The sequence below is a fragment of the Sminthopsis crassicaudata genome, chromosome 2 (genome assembly GCF_048593235.1).
Source record: "Sminthopsis crassicaudata isolate SCR6 chromosome 2, ASM4859323v1, whole genome shotgun sequence".
Classification (NCBI taxonomy): Eukaryota; Metazoa; Chordata; class Mammalia; order Dasyuromorphia; family Dasyuridae; genus Sminthopsis; species Sminthopsis crassicaudata.
Genome location: NC_133618.1, coordinates 230074993 through 230097082, shown reverse-complemented (window position 1 = coordinate 230097082; position 22090 = coordinate 230074993).

Sequence of the window (22090 nt, the reverse complement as noted above, 5' to 3'; positions counted from 1 at the left end):
CTCTCTTAAAGGTGTGAATCTTGTAGAACTATAGTAAGTACTAAGTAGATGTACTGAATTAGAGAACTGTTAAGCACTATGCTAAATAAACATTGTTTCTGTCAATTCCACTGACTTAGAACCTTGTTTCAAGTTCTGGCCCATAACAACTCTCCACTGGCAAATGTAAGAACTCAGGCATTTGTGTCTTTATTCCCTTAGGTTCCTTCCACAGGAGCCCACACAGTTGGGACCTGCTTCCCCCACATCCTTTGTGTTGTCTTGATGTTGAATTCAAGCAGTGCAATCCACAGTGCTGGGCAGTGTGCAGAGAGGCAGAAATATTACTATTACTATAGTTCTAGGTGTGTAAGGCTTGAGGAGACTAAAGATTGAGATGAGAGGCTGAACAAGGCAGTGATGAGCAGAGAGGAAGAGGGTTCAGAGATTCCAGAGGGTGAGGGTGAGGTTGGAGGGATGAGAGGAGAGAAAAACTGACAAGCTCTGTAGTCGGGAGAAAAAATAAATGAAGCAGGGAAAATCTCAGGGAGGGGAGGAAGAGAAGCAGAGGCTGGAGAGGCATCTAGGAAGGGGAAGACCAAGTAGGAAAAGACCAACAAAAACTCAAGATGAGTTTCAGCTCTAATATTATCTATCTTGGTCCTGGTCTGCAAGGAATAGAAGAGGGAGGGAGAGAGGTCAAATCCTGGGCCAGAGAGGGATGTCATGAGGAAAAGCTCCTTTAATTATTCAACATTCCCTCCTATATTTCCCCAAGGACAGAGAAATGCCCAGATCTCAGTGTCTGGGTACCAAGGTTAACCTACAAGCCTCTGTGAGGTGATAGACAAAATCTGGGCTCCATCATCTTGATGGATTTATGGGAAAGTCTACTAGACCCAAGGAGTTATGAAATATTTCTGATTTCACCTTATGTCCTCTCCCATATCCCAGCATTCAACTTCTTTCCCTGTCCAATATCTTCTTTTGACTCCTAGAAAAGGCTTCTGTCCTGATCTCCCTATCTCTTTTAGGCAAAGCACTATCCCCTGCTTCCTCTATAAGGGTCACCTTATGCCAGTACCTTTGTTCCAAGCAATTATAAGATCACCTTCTTCTCCTAGCAAATTTCCATTTTTATTGTTGGAAAGACAGAGAAGATTGAAGGTGTCTTTCTCAATAATTTTGTAGACTTTATGGCCATTCCAAAAGCTTATTGCAACAAATCTGCTATTATAAATAGTATTACTTTTATTTTTAAAAAATCCCTATTTATGCTCAAGTTTAATTTGATTCCTTTTCCCTTGAAACTTTAACTTTGAGGATTTCTAATCTGATGATTCCTTGTCCCTTCACATAGGTAAATTTATTAATTGAAATTAAAATTGGGACAAGAGCTATATCTTGGGGTGGGGAGACTCTTAACTGTCTTTTCTTTCTTTAGAGGCACTTCATAGCTGAAATGAAGTCATTGGATTTGTCTATTTAGATTCTAGATATCTGGATATCCCCAGGTCTTTGGCTGAAATATTGATATATCGGTGACTGAGAACCTCCCATTTATCAGATCTATCACCAATAATTCCTATAGGCTATTGGGTCCTGTTTTTTCTTTCTTATATAATTAACCCTGTAATAATGGCTCAATGAAGTTTTGTTATCTCATTAAAAAATACTTATGAAAAAATAAACACTGGTCTTATGCAACTTCTGCACATTGGACTGTCTTTATAAATGAACCAGAGAGTGGGAATGTAGGTGATCAATAAATATTTATTGAAGGAATGAATGAGTAAATAAAGTGATGAATATATGAGAGGGGTTATAGGTCAGGCTCTACTCAAGTACTAAACTCAGAATACCTTTAACTATAACTCTCTTTACTTTAACCCCTATTTGATCCCAACCCAATCTTTTCATTTCATTGAACAATAGAGGATATCACAGGATTTCAATTTAGTGTTTTATTTTAGCCTAAACAGATTCAAGCAAAGTTTTTTTTAATTCCAAATCTTATATTTTTTTCTATGATATCATGCTACCTTTTAGAAAAGCCATTCGATAAGTTCCAATACAATTCTAATCTTTTCATAGATTAGAGTGGAAATTCCTGTCTGGTTATTCATTCAAAGGCTAGAACATAAAAAAGTTGCCTTATACATTGTACTTGTACATTTTATCTCTCCAGTACAAAGCCCCACATGTCTAGGTTAAATGGACCCATAGGGGACTGATATCAAATTGATTGTATTTATATGCTGAGATAACTTTTCTCTTTCACCTCATTTACATTTACCGAAACTAATGTTTTGATTTACTCTCTTACATCATTTGATACAGGTGAAACATGTGCAATTCTTCTAAATATATTTCCATATTTATTATACTGCACAAGAAAATCAGATTAAAAGGGAAAAAATGAGAAAGAAAAAATGAACAAAAAACCAACAGCAACAAATAAAAAGGTGAAAATACTATGTTGTGAACCACATTCAGTCTCCTTAGTCCTCTCTCTGGATGCTGATGTCTCTTTTCACTACCTTTACTAAGGAGCAGGTTTTTTTCTATATTTAGGTGAATGGCTCAGGGGGGAAAATGGAAGCAGGCATGTTTTAAAGTTTAAATGAATTAATGAATTTAAATCACTATATAAATTTAATATATTTAAAGCACATAAATAATAAATAATAAAAACATAAATAAAAAAACTGTAATTGTTATTAGCTTCCAATCACTAGGCCTACAGTCTGTGACAACTTATTTTATAAGCCTTCTATTGTACTGCTGAACTCAATCAATGTTTATAGAAAAATACAAGAGTGAATTGCTAGAGGTTCAAAAACTAGGCTCTTACCAAAAAATGATTCAAACCATCTTAAAATTTAATATGCATTATTTATAGTTTCTTAAGACTAGACAATCAACAGAACCATAAATTATGTTTTAATTTGTAATGATTGCTAATTTCTGAAGTGTAAATACTCCAACTAAACTTTTTACAATTAAAATTCACTTCAGGGGTGTGCAGGAGTCAGCTCAAATTTGATTTGGCTGCTGCACATCCCTAAAGAGAAGAGAAGGAAAGGAAGCTTAATGTTGGGATGCTGGTGAGCTCATTTCCAATGAGAGCAAGTAAAATAATCAGATCAGAACAGTGGAAGGAGAACTGCTCTAGGATGAGAATCTCCTGAGGGTCTCACTCATACTTCTAGAGTGATTTCTGCTCTCAATTGATTCAGTGATGTGGGCCAAATCACCTTCCTTCTGTGGACCTCATTTTTCTCACCTAAAATGAGAGGGCTGATTTAGAAACTGTTTTAAATTATTTCCAGTTTTTAGATCTGTGACAAATATTGGTCTCTGGCAAGGTCCAAGGGGAGGAGCCTTTCTCTTTGGAGGATAAAAAGGTTGGGATTAAAGTCTTTACTTTAATGGACAATTTGATATTTACTTTGTTATTTATTCTTAGATATCCATGAGTCCCACGTATCTTGTACAATTTTTATGATGGAGGAAATAAAATATTGTTACTAATTTTATACATTGAGTACCTTTGTGGGAGATGATTCTGTAACCACAAAAGAGAAAATCTTAGATACTAGTTGTACATAATATTTGTCTTAAAAGATTGTTTAAGAGACTTGAGAACAGGCAGGTTGTCTAGAATAAGCTTTGAGTCCTTTGTGCAGAGAGAGGTGGGTTATGAATTACATAGAACATAGATCACAGAAGACATTTCAATGGTAAGAAACCTTAAAAAGGTTTTTTCCCCTACCCTTTCAGTGTTTCAAATGAGCAAAGTAAGGGTCAAGGAAGGAAAGTTATTTGCCCAAAGTCACATAACTAATCAGTGACAGAACATCCACCATGTCCAGAAAGTCCAGAGAAAATAAAATGCCCCTGGGAAGACAGTTAACTGATTTGCTTCAGTTTCCTTATAAAATGGGGATAATATTAGCACCTACCTCTCAGGTTTGTTATGGGGATCAAATGTGATAATAACTGTAAAGTGCTTAGCCCAGTGTCTGGCACCTGGTAAGTTCTATAGAAATGTTAGCTATTATTAGTAATAATACCAGTAGCAACTTTTCCTTAGGGACATGAATATTGAGACTTAGCATCCTAAGGTCTGGGATGTGGAGGAGGTCTGTGGGCACTCAGAGTTCCTCATGTTCTTATATTCTTTACATTTTTAAGAAACTTCCTTTGGAGAAGTCATGTAACCAAGACAAGCACAAGACTGAAGGTTTGTGTCAAGGTCAGTGTTCCTCCTATCTAGATGTTAGGAGAAAAAGGGTCATGTGCAGTCCTACATGCAACAGAAAACAAGGAAGAAGCAAATTACCAGTTAAACAGAAATATAGTGATGGTGAAAATAAATAGACTGAAATGGAGAGAATAAGGGATTGAACCAGAAGGCCCAGATTTGGAGTCTGGTACATAATTTTTTCCATTCGTGGGATTCTTTGGAGCTCTTCCTGGGAAAGTTACCTTCTACTTATTGGCTGAGCATTTTCTTCCTGGTTCACCCTCCAAGTAGGGGACAGAGGAACAAGAGATTCAATTTTTCTCCTACTGGCCCAGCTATAATGCATAGTGCAAACTGTCAATCTTATTTAATGTTTAACTATGTTCCTTTGCCATTTAAAATTCACAATGATTCTTGTTAAAACCTGTAAGAATCCAGTTTGAGAGGAAAACTAAGCCAAAAGAGAAAGGAAATTCTCCTCAGCTCAGGCTGGAGCAGGAGTGAGAATTTCTGTAATTTTAATAGTGTTTGAGATAGCCATATTAGATAGACTACTTTATGAACCCAGAGAGAGATTTAATAAGGAAACAAGCCAATAGCAGCGTGAGGTGGAGGTTGGTATATTTATTCAGGTAATTACATACAACACTCTTACCAACTTCTACCTGATTATACATGAGAACCTGAGAGTTAGGATTTTGTTTTTAAATTTCTGGAGCTTTTTTTAACATTTCTTTTTCTTTTTCTTGCTATTTGTATTTCTTTTTGATTAAGCTTTATTTATTGATATAGGAGTTTTTGTCAAGTTAAGACAACAAGCCAAGTCTGTAACCATTTTGTATAATTCATTTATTTAAAACTAAATATAAAATATGAAAAAACAAAATAAAAAAAGAGAGAAAAGAAAAATTAAAAACAAAACAAAATATTGTTATGTGCCCAGTGGAACATCAGGGAGGATTCAAAATATGTAACAATATATTTCCATTTCAGGAAAGCATATATAATAATAGTAGACAATATATTCATAACTGTCCATCCTTTCATTGCTTCTTTGTAGATTATTCTTTTGTTCTCTGCTGTGCCCTTTTTACTATATTTTTTCTCCCTTTCATCCCTCTAATCTCCCCCAAGGAGGCTACATAAGCATGATATATTTATATATAGATATATTCACACATACAAACACATGCATGCATATTCATATATGCATGCATCTATACATGTACATTTACATATATATAAACATGCATTTAAAACAGTATTAATATGGCTGGCATATAATGTAGATTTCTCTCTTGATTGAATCTTTAAGTCTGATTTTATCTGAGATCAATGATTACTAGCCCTACTTTTTTTTTCTAATAAATTCTACTACCAATCCTTGTTGTAGTATTTGTTAATATCTCTTATTTCCTATCCTTGCTAACTCTTCTATTTTAATTCTACTCCTTAACTGGCCTTACTATTACTGAACTCCCCCCGACCCATGATCCCTCTCTTATCTTCTCCCTCCATCCTTTTCTTTCCCCTCTATCCCATTGCTATTAATCTACATACCTTATTCCATTGCTGTAAATCTGCACACTTTTCTAAATGCTACCTTATCCTATTCCCTTTCCTTTATTTCTTTATAGATTTTGGAGGGTACTATATCCTTCATGATATATATATGTGTGTGTGTGTGTGTGTGTGTGTGTGTGTGTGTGTGTGTGTGTGTGTCTATATGTGTGTATACATATGTGTAATGATATAAGTATTTACATATGTATATATGTATATAATATATATATATGTATTATTCTCTATTTAACTCATTACCAATGTGAGTAGATTTTCAGAACAACCAGTCTTCCTCCTCCCTCTAATGCCTCTGTGCCAGACTTCTTTTGCAGCTCATTCATATAGTATAATTACTATTTTTACCTCTTCCTAGACAGTTTTGCTTTTTCAGAATAATATCATACTCAGCTCTACCCCAATCTTTCTTTTGAGCTACCCAATTGCTAATGTCAATTTAAAGCATATGGTATCCATTTACATTTTAAAAACAAATAGTTTGCCCTTATTGAATTGCTTGAAATTAATCTTTGATGTTGATTCTTACATGTTAAATTTTCTATCAAATTTGGGTTTTATTGAGTCAAAGTCATGAAAATCTGCAAATTCATTGAATATTTTTCATCCAATATTATGGTTTATGGTTAGTGTTGTTGGATATGATATTTTTTATCATAGGCCTAGTTCTTTTGATTGTCGATATATATTATTATAGGACCTGCAGCCTTTTATTTAAATAAACCCTGCACAATTATAACTGTAGCTATAGCATATTTGAATTTTTTTGTTTGTTTGTTTGTTTGTTTGTTTGTTGTAAGATTTTCTCTTTGATTTGGGGGTTTTGAAATTTGGCAATAATATTCCTCTATGTTTTCCATGTAGGATCTCTTTGAAGTGGTGATTGGTGGATTTTTTTCTATTTCTATTTTCGCCTCATGTTCTATATTTCCAAGACAATTTTTTATTGTTTCCTGCATTATTGCATCAAGTTTCTTTCTTTTTTTTTTCTTTTTTTTTTTTTTTTTGGTCACAGTTTTCAGATAGTCCAGTTATTCTTTTTTTTTTTAATTTATTTAATGAACCAAATACAAAATAAGAAAAAAAACAGAATGAAAAAAGAAAGACATTGTCATGTGCCCAGAAGAACATTGGGGAGGATTAAAAATATATAACAATAAATTTCCATTTCAAGAAAGCATATACAATAATAGAAGAAATTATACTCATGAGTGTTCATATCTCCTTTGCTTCCTTTTAACCTTTTTTGTTCTCTGCCATACAGTCTTTATTCTTTGTTCTCCCTTTGATCCCCTGCCCCACATCCCCCAAATAGGCTATATATAAACAGAAATATGTTTATATATACATACATACAAATATACATACAAACGTTTCCACATACTCATATACACACATGTATACAAACACACACACACATATATACACACACACATACACAATCACCCATTGTAAACATGCATTTAAAACAATATTAATATAGCTGACATAATGTAGATTTCTCTCTTGACTGAATCTTTAAGTTTGTCCAAGGTCAATGATTTCTAGCTGCACTTTTTTTTCTAATAAATTCTATTCCTGACCCTTTTAGTATTTCCATATACCTCTTATTCTCTATCCCCCTTACTTTAATTCTGTTCCTTAACTTGATTTGCTACTACTTAACTTCCCTCCATCCATAGATTCCCTCCTTTATTTTTCCCCTCTATGATTTTCTTTTTTCTTTATCTACTCCCATTAATCTATACATCTTATCCCACTCTGATTAATCTAAACACTCTTCTGTCTCCCATCTTACCCTATGCTATCCTTTCCTTCCCTTTATCCTTTCTCATTAATCTACACACCTCGTCCCATTGTCATAAATCTACACATCTTTCATAACTCCACCTTATCCTTCCCCCCCTTATTTTTTAATAGATTTTAGAGATGGCCATACCCTTCAGGATGTGTGTGTGTGTGTTTATCCAGATTTGTTGTTTTTCTTATAAGATATTTCACATTTTGTTCTTTTTTTTCATTTTTGTATATTTTGCTTTGTTATTTCTTGGTCTTTTAGTTTCACTAGCTTCCCCTTATCCAATTCTAATTTTCAAAGAATTGTTTTCTTCTTTAAGATTATGTATAAATGTAACCCATTTATATGGGTTAAATGGGGAACATTACATGCATATCATTATATTAATATATGTTATGTATATACTATATCATTACATTAACATATGTTATATCTATCATTATATTAATGCATTATGTATAAATAATATATAAACAATATATTTGTATATAATATGTATGTAATATATGTAATATCTTTATAATATGATGTATATATATATATATATATGTAATGTAGTATTCCTTATTCAACCTGTTCCCATTATGAGTAGGTTTTCATAACTATGAGCCTTCCTCCCCTCTGTAATGGCTCTGTCCTAGTTCTTCCTTTGCACTTTATTTGTATAACATATTTGTGATTTTTACTTTTCCTAGACAGTATTGCTTTTTAGAATCAGATCATACTCAATTCTGCGCCAATATTTCTTTTTGAGTTATTCAATCATTGATATCTCTTTTAAATTTATGGTATGCATTTCCATGCACAATATACAAACAATTTGACCATGTTAAGTTCCTTGAAATTAATCTTTGATATTGGCATTTATACATAATTTTAAAAATTAAGTTCGGGTTTGGTTGAGATAAAGTCCTAAAAATCTGCAAGTTTATTTAATATTGATTTTTTCCATTCAATATTATGAATAATTTTGCTGGATATGATATGTTTGGCCATGGGCCTAGTCCTTTTGATTGTCAGTTTATATGATTTCAGGACTTGCAATCTTTTATTGTGGCTGCTGATAAAACCTGTACAATTCTATTTGTTAACTCCAGCATATTCAAATTGCTTTTGTTTGTTTGTTTCTTACAAAATTTCCTCTTTGATCTAGGAGTTTTGAAATTTGCCAATAATATTCCTACATATTTTCCACAAAGGATTGCTTTGATTGGTGGATTTTTTCTGTTTCTAATTTTCTCTCCTGTTCTATCGCTCCAGTACAATTATTATTATTATTGTTATTTTGCAATTGTGTCAAAGTTCTTTTTTGGGCCACAGCTTTCAGGTAGTCCAAAAATTCTTATATTTTCTCTTCTTGATCTGTTCTCCAGATTTATTGTTTTTCTTATGTTTCATTATGTTCTATTTTTAATCTTGATTTTTTTGTTTTGTTATTTCTTGTTTTTTTAGTTTTCCCTTGTCTAGTTCTAATTTTCAAATAATTATTTTCTTCTTTAATACTCTGTAGTTCCTTTTCTAACTGTTAATTTTTTTCATAATCTTCTTGTTTTATTGGAAGGATTTTATTTTATTTTTTTCTTTTTAGTTTTCTCTCAATCATTCTCACTTGATTTTTGAAGTCTTTTTTGAGTTCTATAAATGCTTTCAGGGAAGTAGCGCATTTAACATTACTCTTTGAGGAAGAAAAAGTCTTTTTACTTCACTGTCCTCCTTTGAAGATGAAATCCAATCGTCCTCTTTTCAATAGTAAGTTTCTATGGTTGGGTTCTTTCTTCTTTGCCTGTTCATTTTTTAAGAAATGAGAACTATTAGTGTGATCACCTCTAATCCTGAAGTAGAAGCGAGGAAGGTGCTCTAGCTTCATTTCAGCTCTTTCCTCTGATTGGAACCAGAAACAAAAACTCTACCCTTTACAGGTATGCTAGTTCCTTCTTATCTTGGGCAGTGTCTCAACAGCATAGCTTGGGCCTCATCTTCAGTGAAGTTTCTCTTAGTCCTCCCAGACTCAGACTCTTCAACTTTGCATACTGTCCAGGAGGTGAAAATTCCTGTTCTGGGATCTTCAGATCTTTTTGACTTGTCCTAGAAGCACCCTTGTTCTACCTTAAATCTTATTTTTTTTTCAATTTGAATTTTTTTTATTAATTTTTATAATTATAACATTTTCTTTGACAGTACATATGCATAGGTAGATTTTTTTTTAACAACATTATCCCTTGTACTCCCTTCTGTTCTGAATTTTTCTCCTCCTTCCCTCCACCCCCTCCCCTAGATGGCAGGCATTCCCATACATATTAAATATGTTATAGTATATCCTGGGTACAATATATATGTGCAGAACCGAATTTTGTTGTTGTTGTTGTTGCAAAGGAAGGATTGTATTGGCAAGGTAAAAATAATCTGGGAAGAGAAACAAAACAAAACAACAACAACAACAACAACAAAATGCTCACAGTTTACACTTATTTCCCAGTGTTCCTTTTCTAGATGTAGCTGATTCTGTCCATCATTGATCAATTGGAATTGGATTAGCTCTTCTCAATTTTGAAGATATCCACTTCCATCAGAATACATCCTCATACAGTATCATTGTTGAAGTGTATAATGATCCCCTAGTTTTGCTCGTTTCACTCAGCATCAGTTAATGTAAGTCTCTCCAAGCAGAGCATTTCAATTTGAACCAGAAAGACTTGAGTTCAAACTCTACCTCAACTACTCAATACCTGTATTATAACCTCAGCTACTCAATATCTGTATTATACTAAGTAGATTTTTTTTTTAACATCATCACTGTATTGCTTTATTTTTTTTTTTTTTTCTTGGAGCTCTGTAGATTCAGTCCTATAGTCATGGCTGAATGGTATAACTACAGAACAAAATTTTTATTATATATATATTTTTATAATATTATCCCTTGTATTCATTTTTCCAAATTATCCCCCCCTTCCTCTATTCCCTCCCCCCCGATGACAGGCAATCCCATACATTTTACATGTGTTACAATATAGTCTAGGTACAATACATGTGTGTGAATATCATTTTCTTGTTGCACAATAAACATTAGAATCCGAAGGTACATGCAACCTGGGCAGACAGATATTAGTGCTAACAATTTACATTCACTTCCCAGTGTTTCTTCTCTGGGTGTAGCTACCTCTGTCCATCATTGATCAACTGGAAGTGAGTTGGATCTTCTTTATGTTGAAGATTTCCACCTCCATCAGAATACATCCTCATACAGTATTGTTGTTGAAGTGTACAGTGATCTTCTGGTTCTGCTCATTTCACTCAGCATCAGTTGATTTATGTCTCTCCAAGCCTCTCTGTATTCCTCCTGCTGGTCATTTCTTACAGAGCAATAATATTCCATAACCTTCATATACCACAATTTACCCAACCATTCTCCAACTGATGGACATCCATTCATCTTCCAGTTTCTAGCTACAGCAAAAAGAGCTGCCACAAACATTTTGGCACATATATGTCTCTTTCCGCTCTTTAGTATTTCTTTGGGATATAATCCCAGTAGTAGCGCTGCTGGGTCAAAGGGTATGCACAGTTTGATAACTTTTTGGGCATAATTCCAGATTGCTCTCCAGAATGGCTGGATTCTTTCGCAACTCCACCAGCAATGTATTAGTGTCCCAGTTTCCCCACATCCCCTCCAACATTCATCATTATTTGTTCCTGTCATCTTAGCCAATCTGACAGGTGTGTAGTGGTATCTCAGAGTGGTCTTAATTTGCGTTTCTCTGATCAGTAGTGATTTGGAACACTCTTTCATGTGAGTAGATATAGTTTCAATTTCTTCCTCTGAGAATTGTCTGTTCATATCCTTTGAAAATCTTATTTTTTTTAATGATCTATATTTATCCTGAGACACAATTTTGTTCTGATTGTGGGGAAATTTGGAGAACTTGAAAGTTTCTGACCAAGTTTACCATCTTCCCAGAATCCTTCCATTTTGGTATTAATCATTTACTAAGTGCTAGACACTAAACTACATACTGGGGATACAAAGAACAACAAAAACAATTTTTATTCTCAAGAAGCTCACAACCTAATGGGGAGATATAATATGCAATTAACTGTGTAAACACAGGATAAATGGAAGAAAAAAAATTTAATTATAGCTTTTTATTTACAGAACATATGCATGGGCAATTTTTTACAACATTGTCCCTTGCACTCACTTCTGTTCCAACTTTTCCCTTCCCTTCCTCTACCCCCTCCCTGGATGGCAGAGGCCTCATACATGTTAAACATATTAAAAATATATTTTAGATACAATATATGTGTGCAGATCAGTACAGTTCTCTTGTTGCGCAAGAAAAATTGGATTAAGAAGGGAAGAAAAATTAAAATGCAAGTGGTCCACATTCATTTCCCAGTGTTACTTCTCTGAGTATAACTGATTCTGTCCATCATTGATAAATTGGAACTGAATTGGATCTTCTCTTTGTCGAAGATATCTACTTCCATCTGAATACATCCTCATACAGTATTGTTGTTGAAGTGTATAATGATCTCCTGGTTCTGCTCATTTCACTCAGCATCAGTTCATGTAAGTCTCTCTAAGCCTCTCTGAAGTCATTCTGCTTGTCATTTCTTACAGAACAATAATATTCCATAACATTCATATGCCACAATTTACCCAATCATTCTCCAATTGATGGGCATCCATTCAATTTCCAGTTTCTAACCACTATGAAAAGGGCTGCCACAAACATTTTTGCACATACAGGTCCCTTTCCCTTCTTTAATATCTCTTTGGGATATAAGCCTAGTAGTAACACTGCTGGATCAAATGGCATACACAGTTTGATAACTTTCTGAGCATAGTTCCAAATCGCTCTCTAGAATGACTGGATCCATTTACACTCCACTAACAATGCATCAGTGTCCCAGTTTTCCCACATCCCCTCCAACATTTGTCACTATCTTTTCCTATCATCTTAGCCAATCTGACAGGTGTGTAGTGGTATCTCAGAGTTGTCTTAATTTGAATTTCTCTGATCAATAGTGATTTGGAACACTCTTTCATATGAGTAGAAATAGTTTCAGTTTTATCATCTGAAAATTATCTGTTCATATCCTTTGACCATTTATCAATTGGAGAATGTCTTGATTTCTTATAGAGTCAATTCTCTATATATTTTGGAAATGAGGCCTTTATCAGAACCTTTTATTATAAAAATATTTTCCCAATTTGTTGCTTCCCTTCTAATCTTGTTTGAATTAGTTTTGTTTGTATAAAAGCTTTTTATTTTGATATAATCAAAAATTTCTATTTTGTGATTAATAATAATCTCTAGTTCTTCTTTGGTCACAAATTGCTTTCTCCTCCACAAATCTGAGAGGTAAACCTTTCCTATGTTCTTCTAATTTATTTATAATCTCATTCTTTATGCCTAAATTATGAACACATTTTGATCTTATCTTGGTGTACAGTGTTAAGTGTGGGTCTATGCCTAGTTTTTGCCATACTAATTTCCAGTTTTTCCAGCAGTTTTTGTCAACTAGTGAATTCTTATTCCAAAAGTTGGGATCTTTGGGTTTGTCAAATAATAGATTGCTATAGTTATTGACTATTTTGTCCTGTGAACCTAACCTATTCCACTGATCAACTAGTCTATTTCTTAACCAAAACCAAATGGTTTTGGTTTTATAATATAGTTTTAGATCAGGTATAGTTAGGCCACCTTCATTTGATTTTTTTTTATTAGTTCCTTTGAAATTCTCAACCTTTTGTTCTTCCATATAAATTTTGTTATTATTTTTTCTAGGTCATTAAAATAGTTTCTTGGGAATCTGATTGGCATAGCACTAAATAAATAGATTAGTTTAGGTAGTATTGTCATCTTTATTATATTTGTTCGGCCTATCCAAGAGCACTTAATATTTTTAATGGAAGATAATTTCAAACAGATAAGTACCAATATTAAGGATGACTTTCTTCAATGCTTTCAAGTTTTGAGCTGAATGTTGATTTGAGATTATTACTATTTGCTGGAAGAAATTTTTCTTTAACTTTTCTTTGTTTTGTATGCTCATTTTCAAAATATTTTCTCGTTTACCACTCAGATTTTTTTCTAGTTCTAAATTTAAAAATTCTGTTTTCAATTTTTTTTGTGCTTTTCACTATGGATATTTCCTTCCTTGTGACTGATAGTAATAATAAGGGGTATAATAAATATAAAGTGTTTTTTCTTCTTGCTTCTAAACTGTGCATTGAATAAATGAATAAATGCATCGGAGAACATTTATTAAGCACTTTCTACAAGTACTTGGATATACAGGCAAGAAAAATAGCTTTTGCCTTTGAGGATTTTACCTAATGGGAGGGGGGAAGAAAACTCATATAGGAGAGTTGTGGTGAGTAATGATAAGTAAGCAATGGTTAGTAAATAATATGGACATCACGTTCTGAACAACATACAGGGAAACTCACCTGTTAGAGCTCAGAGTCCCAGGGCAGAGTCTAGGTCCTAATAGAAGGAAGATATGATTGACAAAAGGGCATTTTTTTTGTTATTGTAGAGGGCTAGAAGAATTGCAGAGGGCTGGAACTCTGAAAAGGTATACTTGAAGCTAAGACAGCAGAGTACTTAAGACTAAGTACCTACTCAATATGATATAATGGTTCTATAAACATATATTTAGATGATTATGGTGATGTGATGGCTCTCCTCATGAATTGGTGCCTACTGAATGTAGTGTGGTGAGGTAATCATAGGGAAGAATTGGAGAGCTGAGGAAGAGGGTCAGAGTCACTCTGCTGCAGCTCACTTAGCAGAGAAGACTTCAGGCTCCAGACTCCAGAGCCCAGGATCCATCTTTGGCAAGCTATGTGGCAGCTTGACTGCCTCCTTCACTTCTCCTTCCAAAGACTAAGGATTTTGACTGATCCTGACTGCAAACCAAAAGAACGCCAAAATAATTATTAAGGCAGGTCCCTGGAACCATACTTACTGATTTAGTTCTAAGTGCCAGGTACACACTATCAGCTACTTCATTGACTTTAACCCTCACTATGAAATCCAGGAGCCTCTTCTTTATGGCATTTCTTGCTATTGTGTTTTTGACATCTTCCAGGACCCTGAACACTGCTAAAATAGGTGAAGTCAGGGCCAACATTAGTTGATAGGATAGAAGATCAGGGACTGCCACCTCACTGAGAATGGAACAGTGTAGAAAGATTTGTCTATGAATGTAGTGGGCAAAGATGAAAATTCCAACATTCTCGTCCTCCCTTAAATCAATTGGAATCTTCTTACCCATATTCCCCTAAATCCTAAGCAGAGATGCTATTTGAGAAGTTTCTAAGAGTTCAGTATTCAAAAGCTTCACTGCCATATTATGTGTGTCTGACTGAGTCTCACTCTGACCCTCTGTTTCTTTCTTATCTTTGTCTCAGTTATATTCTTTTTTATTACTCTCAGACTCATTCCCTCTTTCTATCATTCTCTCTATTTCATCTCCTTATATCATCTCTTATCAACTACTCTTTTTCTGTCCCTGAGATTTTTTTTTTTTTTGGCAATTATCAGGGATAATAGAAAATGTATTTTTCTTTGAATTGAGAGACTTGCATTCATGTCTAGGTTCTTCTACTTTTGTAGGTAAGTTAATGAATCTTTTTTCACATGTATAAATGGGATATTAATGTTTTTAGGAACTACCTAACAGGGTAGTTGTGAGAAAAGCTGCTTATAAACGTCATACTTTTTTAGGAATGGGAGCCATCGTATTATCCCATTCTCTCTCCTTTGATACCTCTTTGCATCTGCCCTTTTTGCTGCTCTTTGGAAATCTTGAGTTTCTTTCTTGTACTGAAATAGTGACTTCTCTATGTTCAGGGTTAAGTGAGCTGTTTCTTGCTCAAAGAGTTTCCCTTCACAGCCCAAACCCACACTTTCTCTTATGTTCCAGAATCTTCTCTCAGTAAAGAAGATCATGAAAATGAGAGATGGGAGGAATCTTAGAGAACATTTGGCTCAAATTTCTCATTTACAGAAGAAGAAACGGAAGTCCAGAATGGAGAAGCTACTGGCCATGGTCAAAGAGGTAGTAAGTAAATGAGTCTAGATTCTAGAAGACATTCCACCTATGTATGTATCCTCTCTTCCCTCTTAAGATTTTGATTCTCTATCCATGGGATGAGAACTCAGACCCAGACCCTGGTCTCTGGTTTCCTTCTCTAGGTAAAATTAAAGTAGGGAGCTGCTCCCTAGACAAAGTTACAATATAATCCAGAACAAGTTCTCTCTCTCTGTCTCTGACCCTCTCTTCTCTGTCTCTTTCTATCTCTGAATTCTGTATGTGTTTTCTCTCTCTTTCATTCTCTTATTCCTCTCTCTCTCTCTCTCTGTCTCTCTGTCTCTCTCTGCCTCTCTCTCTCTCTCTCTCTCTCTCTCTCTCTCTCTCTCTCTCTCTCTCTCTCTCATGTCTCTGTCTCTGTGTCTGTATCTATGTCTATGTCTGTCTGTCTGTCTCTCTCTTATTTGGTTTTCTTTCCTTACATTGATTCCTGTTTGGGATCTGAGGCTGTTGCATCCATATATCTATCTGAATGCTAGGAGGGCAATATTCTCTACTACTCGCAGGTCTTTGGCTAAGATGCCAATATATCTGTTGTAGAGAACTTACCATAAATAAGACCCACCACCAATAATTCCTGTAGGTTGGAGAGTGTTGTCTTCTCCTCCTCTATATGGCTTATCCTGTAGTACAGGTTCAATAAATTTCTACTTATGTAACTCATTTTAAAATCTTTAGTGAAACATTAAACATGAACCCCATATGTTGGGTGAAGGTTCTGCTTACTGGATTGTCTTTCCGAATGAACCAGGCTCTCCTTGGCACCTTGGTATTCTGGGGTCATAGATTCTACTCTGAAGGGAGTGAAAATGTAGATATTCAATAAATATTTATTGACTGAATGAATGAGTGAATGAAGAAATGAATATATGATGGATTGGCAGGGCAAGTTCTGCTCAGGTACTAAACTCAAGAGTGACTTATACTATGACTTGTCATCTCAACCCCCATCTGACTTACTACCAAATTCTCTCATTTCATTGAACAATATATAAGATATCATAAGATTTAAAGCATGAGAAGACCTTAGAGATTGACTAGTTTTGTCTTTGCATTTAAATGATAATGTGAAGAAGAAGAAGCTACCACATGGTCATATAAGTATTAAATAGCCCAAGCATATTTAAGCCAAATTTCTTTTACTCAAAATCCACTATTTTTCTCATAATACCATGCTGCCTCTAAAAAATCTACCTGATGAATTGATCCTGAAATGATCCAATCATTCTGGGGAGCAATTTGGAACTATGCTCAAAGGGCTATCAAACTGTTCATCCCTTTTGATCCAGCAGTGTATCTACTTGGCCTGTAAACCAAAAAGATTATAAAAAAGGGAAAAAGGCTCACATGTGCAAAATTATTTGTAGAGGCCCATCAGTTGGGGAATGGTTGAATAAGTTATGATATATGAATGTTATTGAATATTGTTGTTATATAAGAAACGATCAGCAGGATGATTTCAGAAACACCTGGAGAGACTTACATGAACTGGATACTAAAGAGAACATTGTACACAGCAAGAACAAGATTATGTGATCATCAATTCTGATAGATGTGGCTCTTTTTAACAATGAAGTCATTCAGGCCAATTACAATAGACTTGTGATGGAGAGAGAAATCTACATCCAGAAAGAGGATTGTGGGGACTGAGTGTGGATCACAACATAGTATTTTTCACCTTGCTTTTTGTTTTCTTTCTCTTTTTTTCCCTTTTTGATCTGATTTTTCCTGTGCAGCATGACAATTGTGGAAATGTGTATAGAAAAATTATACATGTTTAACATATATTGGATAACTTGACATCTAGCGGAGGGGATGGAGGAGGGGAAAGAGAAAAATTTGGAACACAAGGATTTGCAAGGGTGAATGTTGAAAACTATCTTTGCATATATTTTGAAAGCAAAAAGTAAAAGAAAGAAAGAAAGAAAGAAAGAAAGAAAGAAAGAAAGAAAGAAAGAAAGAAAGAAAGAAAGAAAGAAAGAAAGAAAGAAAGAAAGAAAGAAAGAAAGAAAGAAATCTAAGTTCTATTGCAGTTGAGAAAGTGAATGGAATCACTCTGAATTTCTCTCCTTTCTGCAGCTGAGAAGGGTTGGAATCAGCAAGTGGTTCTTTCCCTGAGTATTTTGGGAATGTAGAACTCAGCATGCTTGGACAGTGGCACTGTGAAGCCAATAGCTGGTACCTCATCAATCTAGAGTGTTTTTACCTTGTGTGGAATCTAATAAGGTTAAGGGCCTTTAAATTGTTGTCTCTTAAATTTTTTTATGAGTGTCTGGGTCCAATGTGTTTTATTCTGGTTCTATGGCAAAGAAATAGTAATTGGTTCCACATTTTGTGTTAAAATTGTCTTTGAAGGGGCAGCTAGGTGGCGCAATGGATAGAGCACCAGCATTGAATTCAGGAGGACCTGAGTTCAAATTTGGTCTCATACACTTAACACTTCCTAGCTCTGTGACCTGTGACCCTGGGCAAGTCACTTAACCCCAGCCTCAGGGGGGAAAAAATTGTCTTTGAACCATCTTCATTGGAGGTCATATTGATACCAACAGACTTGTAAACTCAATGTACATACATTTTATTTTAGAAATTTTCCTGGAAGTATTGCCAGTTAAGATAATTTATGATCAAGAGAGAGAGAGAGAGCTCAATCCCTTTGGCTCTGAACCATGGGTTACATTTACTGTGAACATCACATAATGCAAGATCTGGCTTTCTAAGAGACCTCAAGGATTCTTGGGTTTCACCTCCCATTTTGATAAGGAAACTAAGGTCCAGAGAAGAAAGGGTTTTGGCAAAGGTCAAATTCTCCTAAGAAGTAGCAGAATCCCTACATGTATTCAGAACTTCCAGGAAGTTCGGGCCACCTTGCTTCTCCTGAGCTCTCTTTTTTTGGATTCTGTCTCTAATCATAATCTCCTCTAATGTTTTCTAAAGCTTTAAAGTTTCAAAGTGCTTTATTTGTTATTTCATTTGTTCCTCCCAATTACCCTGGAAGGTAAGTGCTTTTTATTATTCTCATTTTACTGATTAGGAAATACAGGATAAGAGATAGAAAGTGGGAAGTTAAGGAGCATATATGTGATATATATATATATATATATATATATATATATATATATATATATATATATATATATATATATATATATACATATATATATATATATATATATATATATCTGAGGGAAGATATGAATTCATTGCTTCCTAATTTTCTCTTTATTTGCCAGTTATCTTACCACCTTGAACACAAAGTATTAGTTGTCCTAGACTTAGAGGCAAAGTTTAGAATTCAGGAATGTACTTAATTTTTTTTTTCTTTTTGATAGGATCTGTGATTTCACCTGGTGATTTAGAGTGAAACAATTCTAGGAACCTCTTTAAGGGAGAATTCTTTGGTTATTCCTCTATAGGACTCACTGTGGATAAAAGTTGGCATTGAAACTCTGTTCTTTTCCTGGGAATATGAATCACACTATTACTGCTGCTTCTGAACTTGCTCCTTTTTTGTGTCCATAAGCTAGGGACTCCCTCCCTGGGAGCAACAGATCTGTTAGCTAGTTCCTTTCTCAGTCTGCTGGGTGACATAGTGTCCAACTAGCACCTGTTCCAGACATCTTCATGCAATATTCCTGGATGGGTCCAGGCTCTCCTCTTTCCCTAGTTTATAGCCACTCCCTGGGCCCTGGAACTACTACTTAGTCTGTAGTGTGCTCTTGACTAGTACCCATCCCCAGTCTTGATAAGTTCTCCATCTGTTTTCCTGTGCCAACCTGAGCTGAACAAAGAATTCATTGTTTTTTCTGGATTTCAACATCAGGAAGCACTTTGGTACATTTTCTTGATCTATTTGGAAGTGAAGTTTTTTTGGAGGACAGGGAAAAAGTCAAAGATTACTGTTCTGCTTCCTACTACTCCATCATCTTAGCTCTGCCTTCTCTAATATCAGTTGCCTATCCACTGTATCATCCCTTCCTCTTGGACCTCAGGGAAAGAACTGTCAACAATTCAGGGCCAAAGTTTCCTCCTTGTGAATTCCCTCTCCTAAAGAGGAAAAATAATTATTGATGCATCTCTCTGGGTACAATGCCAGAGCCTTCTCACCCAGTGACTCCTGTCCTCACTATTAAGCCACAAAGGCTTTTCTTGCTCATGCTACTGCTCAGCCTTGTGTTCCTGCCTTCATGTAGGATACAAAATCACAACACAGATGAGTTCAGGACTGGGGGTCATCTGGAAGATGGAGAACTGGGGAGGTCCCTCTGTCCCTGCAATACTGAGCTTTCTATGGTAGAAAATTTGGGCCTATTGGACAAAACAAAAGTTTCCCAGACACTTCACGACTCCTAATGGTCCCTAGTGTATGGCTCACCTCATCTGGAGATATTGCTTGAAAAATATCTAAGATTTTAGGATGCCAAGGTTCATTTCCATGCTCTGTACATCTCAATCTCATTCTGAGTCTCACCCTTTGGCTTTTTCTTATTCTAAATCACTTTTTAACTTTACCTTCATTCTCTTACTCCTAGAATAGTTCTTTCTCCATCACACTACCTCTCTGTCTTTGTCTCATTCTCTACCTTCTTCTCTCTCCTCATCTCTATTGCTATTGGCATTGTCATTGTCTTTTCATCTGAAAAGCAATATATTCTAGAAGAGTTTACTTTTATTTGAGGCAGGGAGCAGGATTCAAAACCTGTCTCCAACACCTGTATCAGTAAATCACAAAAACCCATCCAACTTTTGAATTTTGACTTCCTCATCTATAAAATGAAATAATGTTTTCACTGCCCACCCTCAATGAGAGATCCATAGTCCTGGAGGCTACTGGGGGAACTGGGGAAAATTAGGAGATTTCTAAGCAAGAACACAAAGAGGATGGCACATATAGGGAGTGTCAATACTCCAGATAGTGGCTATGTCGGGTTTCCTGGGACTAGAAACGTTATAAAGTCTGCTAGTCCATCAGGACAGTATCTGAGTATTCAAGTCAAGCTTGGACTAGGGCAAATTTTTCTAGAAATCCTCTGACTTTCCATGGTCTTGTCAATGCCTTATCAGATCCAGTAAAGAAAGGAAACTGCCCAGATGTGTTGTTGTGATGTTTAATGTTGAATTCCTCGAACAAGTATGAGACAAGGGACAATGCCTTGGTAATAACTCTCTGAGTGCATATAGGAAAATATGTAGAACTCTAGTGGCTCTCTGATCTCAGAATTCCTACTCACTCCCCTTTCTTTTTTTGCAATCTTTTATCCTGATGAATTGATCCTTGCCAAGCCTAGAGAACAGTACTGAGCTTCAAAGTTTTTTTTTTTTCTTTCCTTTTGTCCTTTCCTTTTCCTGTCTACATCTCTCTCCTCCCACCTTCAATAAACATTTTGCACCATGTTGGAAACTTGAGTGTGTCCATTTGAGATTTTTTTAGTCTGGGTATCCTAATCCTGGGATTCCTTCCAGCCCCTCTGATTCAGATGCCTTGACTTAAGGGTGGCATGAGAGAACTAAGGGCTTTGCAAAGGTCAGAAGCCATGAGTTGGGCTTTGGTGTTGGATGCCTGGGGTCACCCCACCAATTTGTCCAGGATTGGATTTATTGGCTAGAACAAAAAGAGAATAAGTTTTTCTCTGCATTTCTCTGTCTCTGTATATGTGTCTCTGACTTTCTGTTTCTAGCTCATTTTCGGTCTCATTCCTTTATCTCTGTCTCATACTCTCTCAATGCATTAGTTCTTCATTGTCCATTCATGTTTCTCCTAACCAATGTTCTTGGCTGGGAAGTATGGTATAGCTCATCTCCTGAAGAATGATTCCTCTGTGTTCAGTGACAGGCTGGGCTCCTTCCACTAGGGTCTCTCCCCTCTCTGACCTCCTAGGCATGAGTATTATACCATTTGGAACTGAGAGGGATCTTGAACAACATCACTTATGCCAACTTTGTCATGTTACAGAAGAGGAAAAATAAATTAGAACAGAAAAATGTTTGTAGTAACCCTTTTTATAATGCCAAGGAATTAGAAACTGAGTGGATGTCCCTCAGTTGGAAAATGGCTGAGTAAGTTATGAATGTATAGAATAGGCCAGATGAGACTTACATGAACTGATGCTGAGTGAAGTGAAAAGGACTAAGAGAGCATTCTGTCTTAACAGGGAGCCATTTGACTTTATTCTTTGGGGTAAAAGAGGATTTTTTTACCTTTACTGTCCTCCTCTGAAGATGAACCTTAGTCTTCCTTATTTCCATAGTAAGTTTCTATGGTTGTGTGTTTTTTTCTTTGCCATTTTTTTTTTTTTTTGATGAATATTAGTGTAAGCACCTCTAATACTGAGGTAAAGGCATGGTACTTTTAGCTTCCTTTTGGCTATCTCCTCTGATCTGGAACC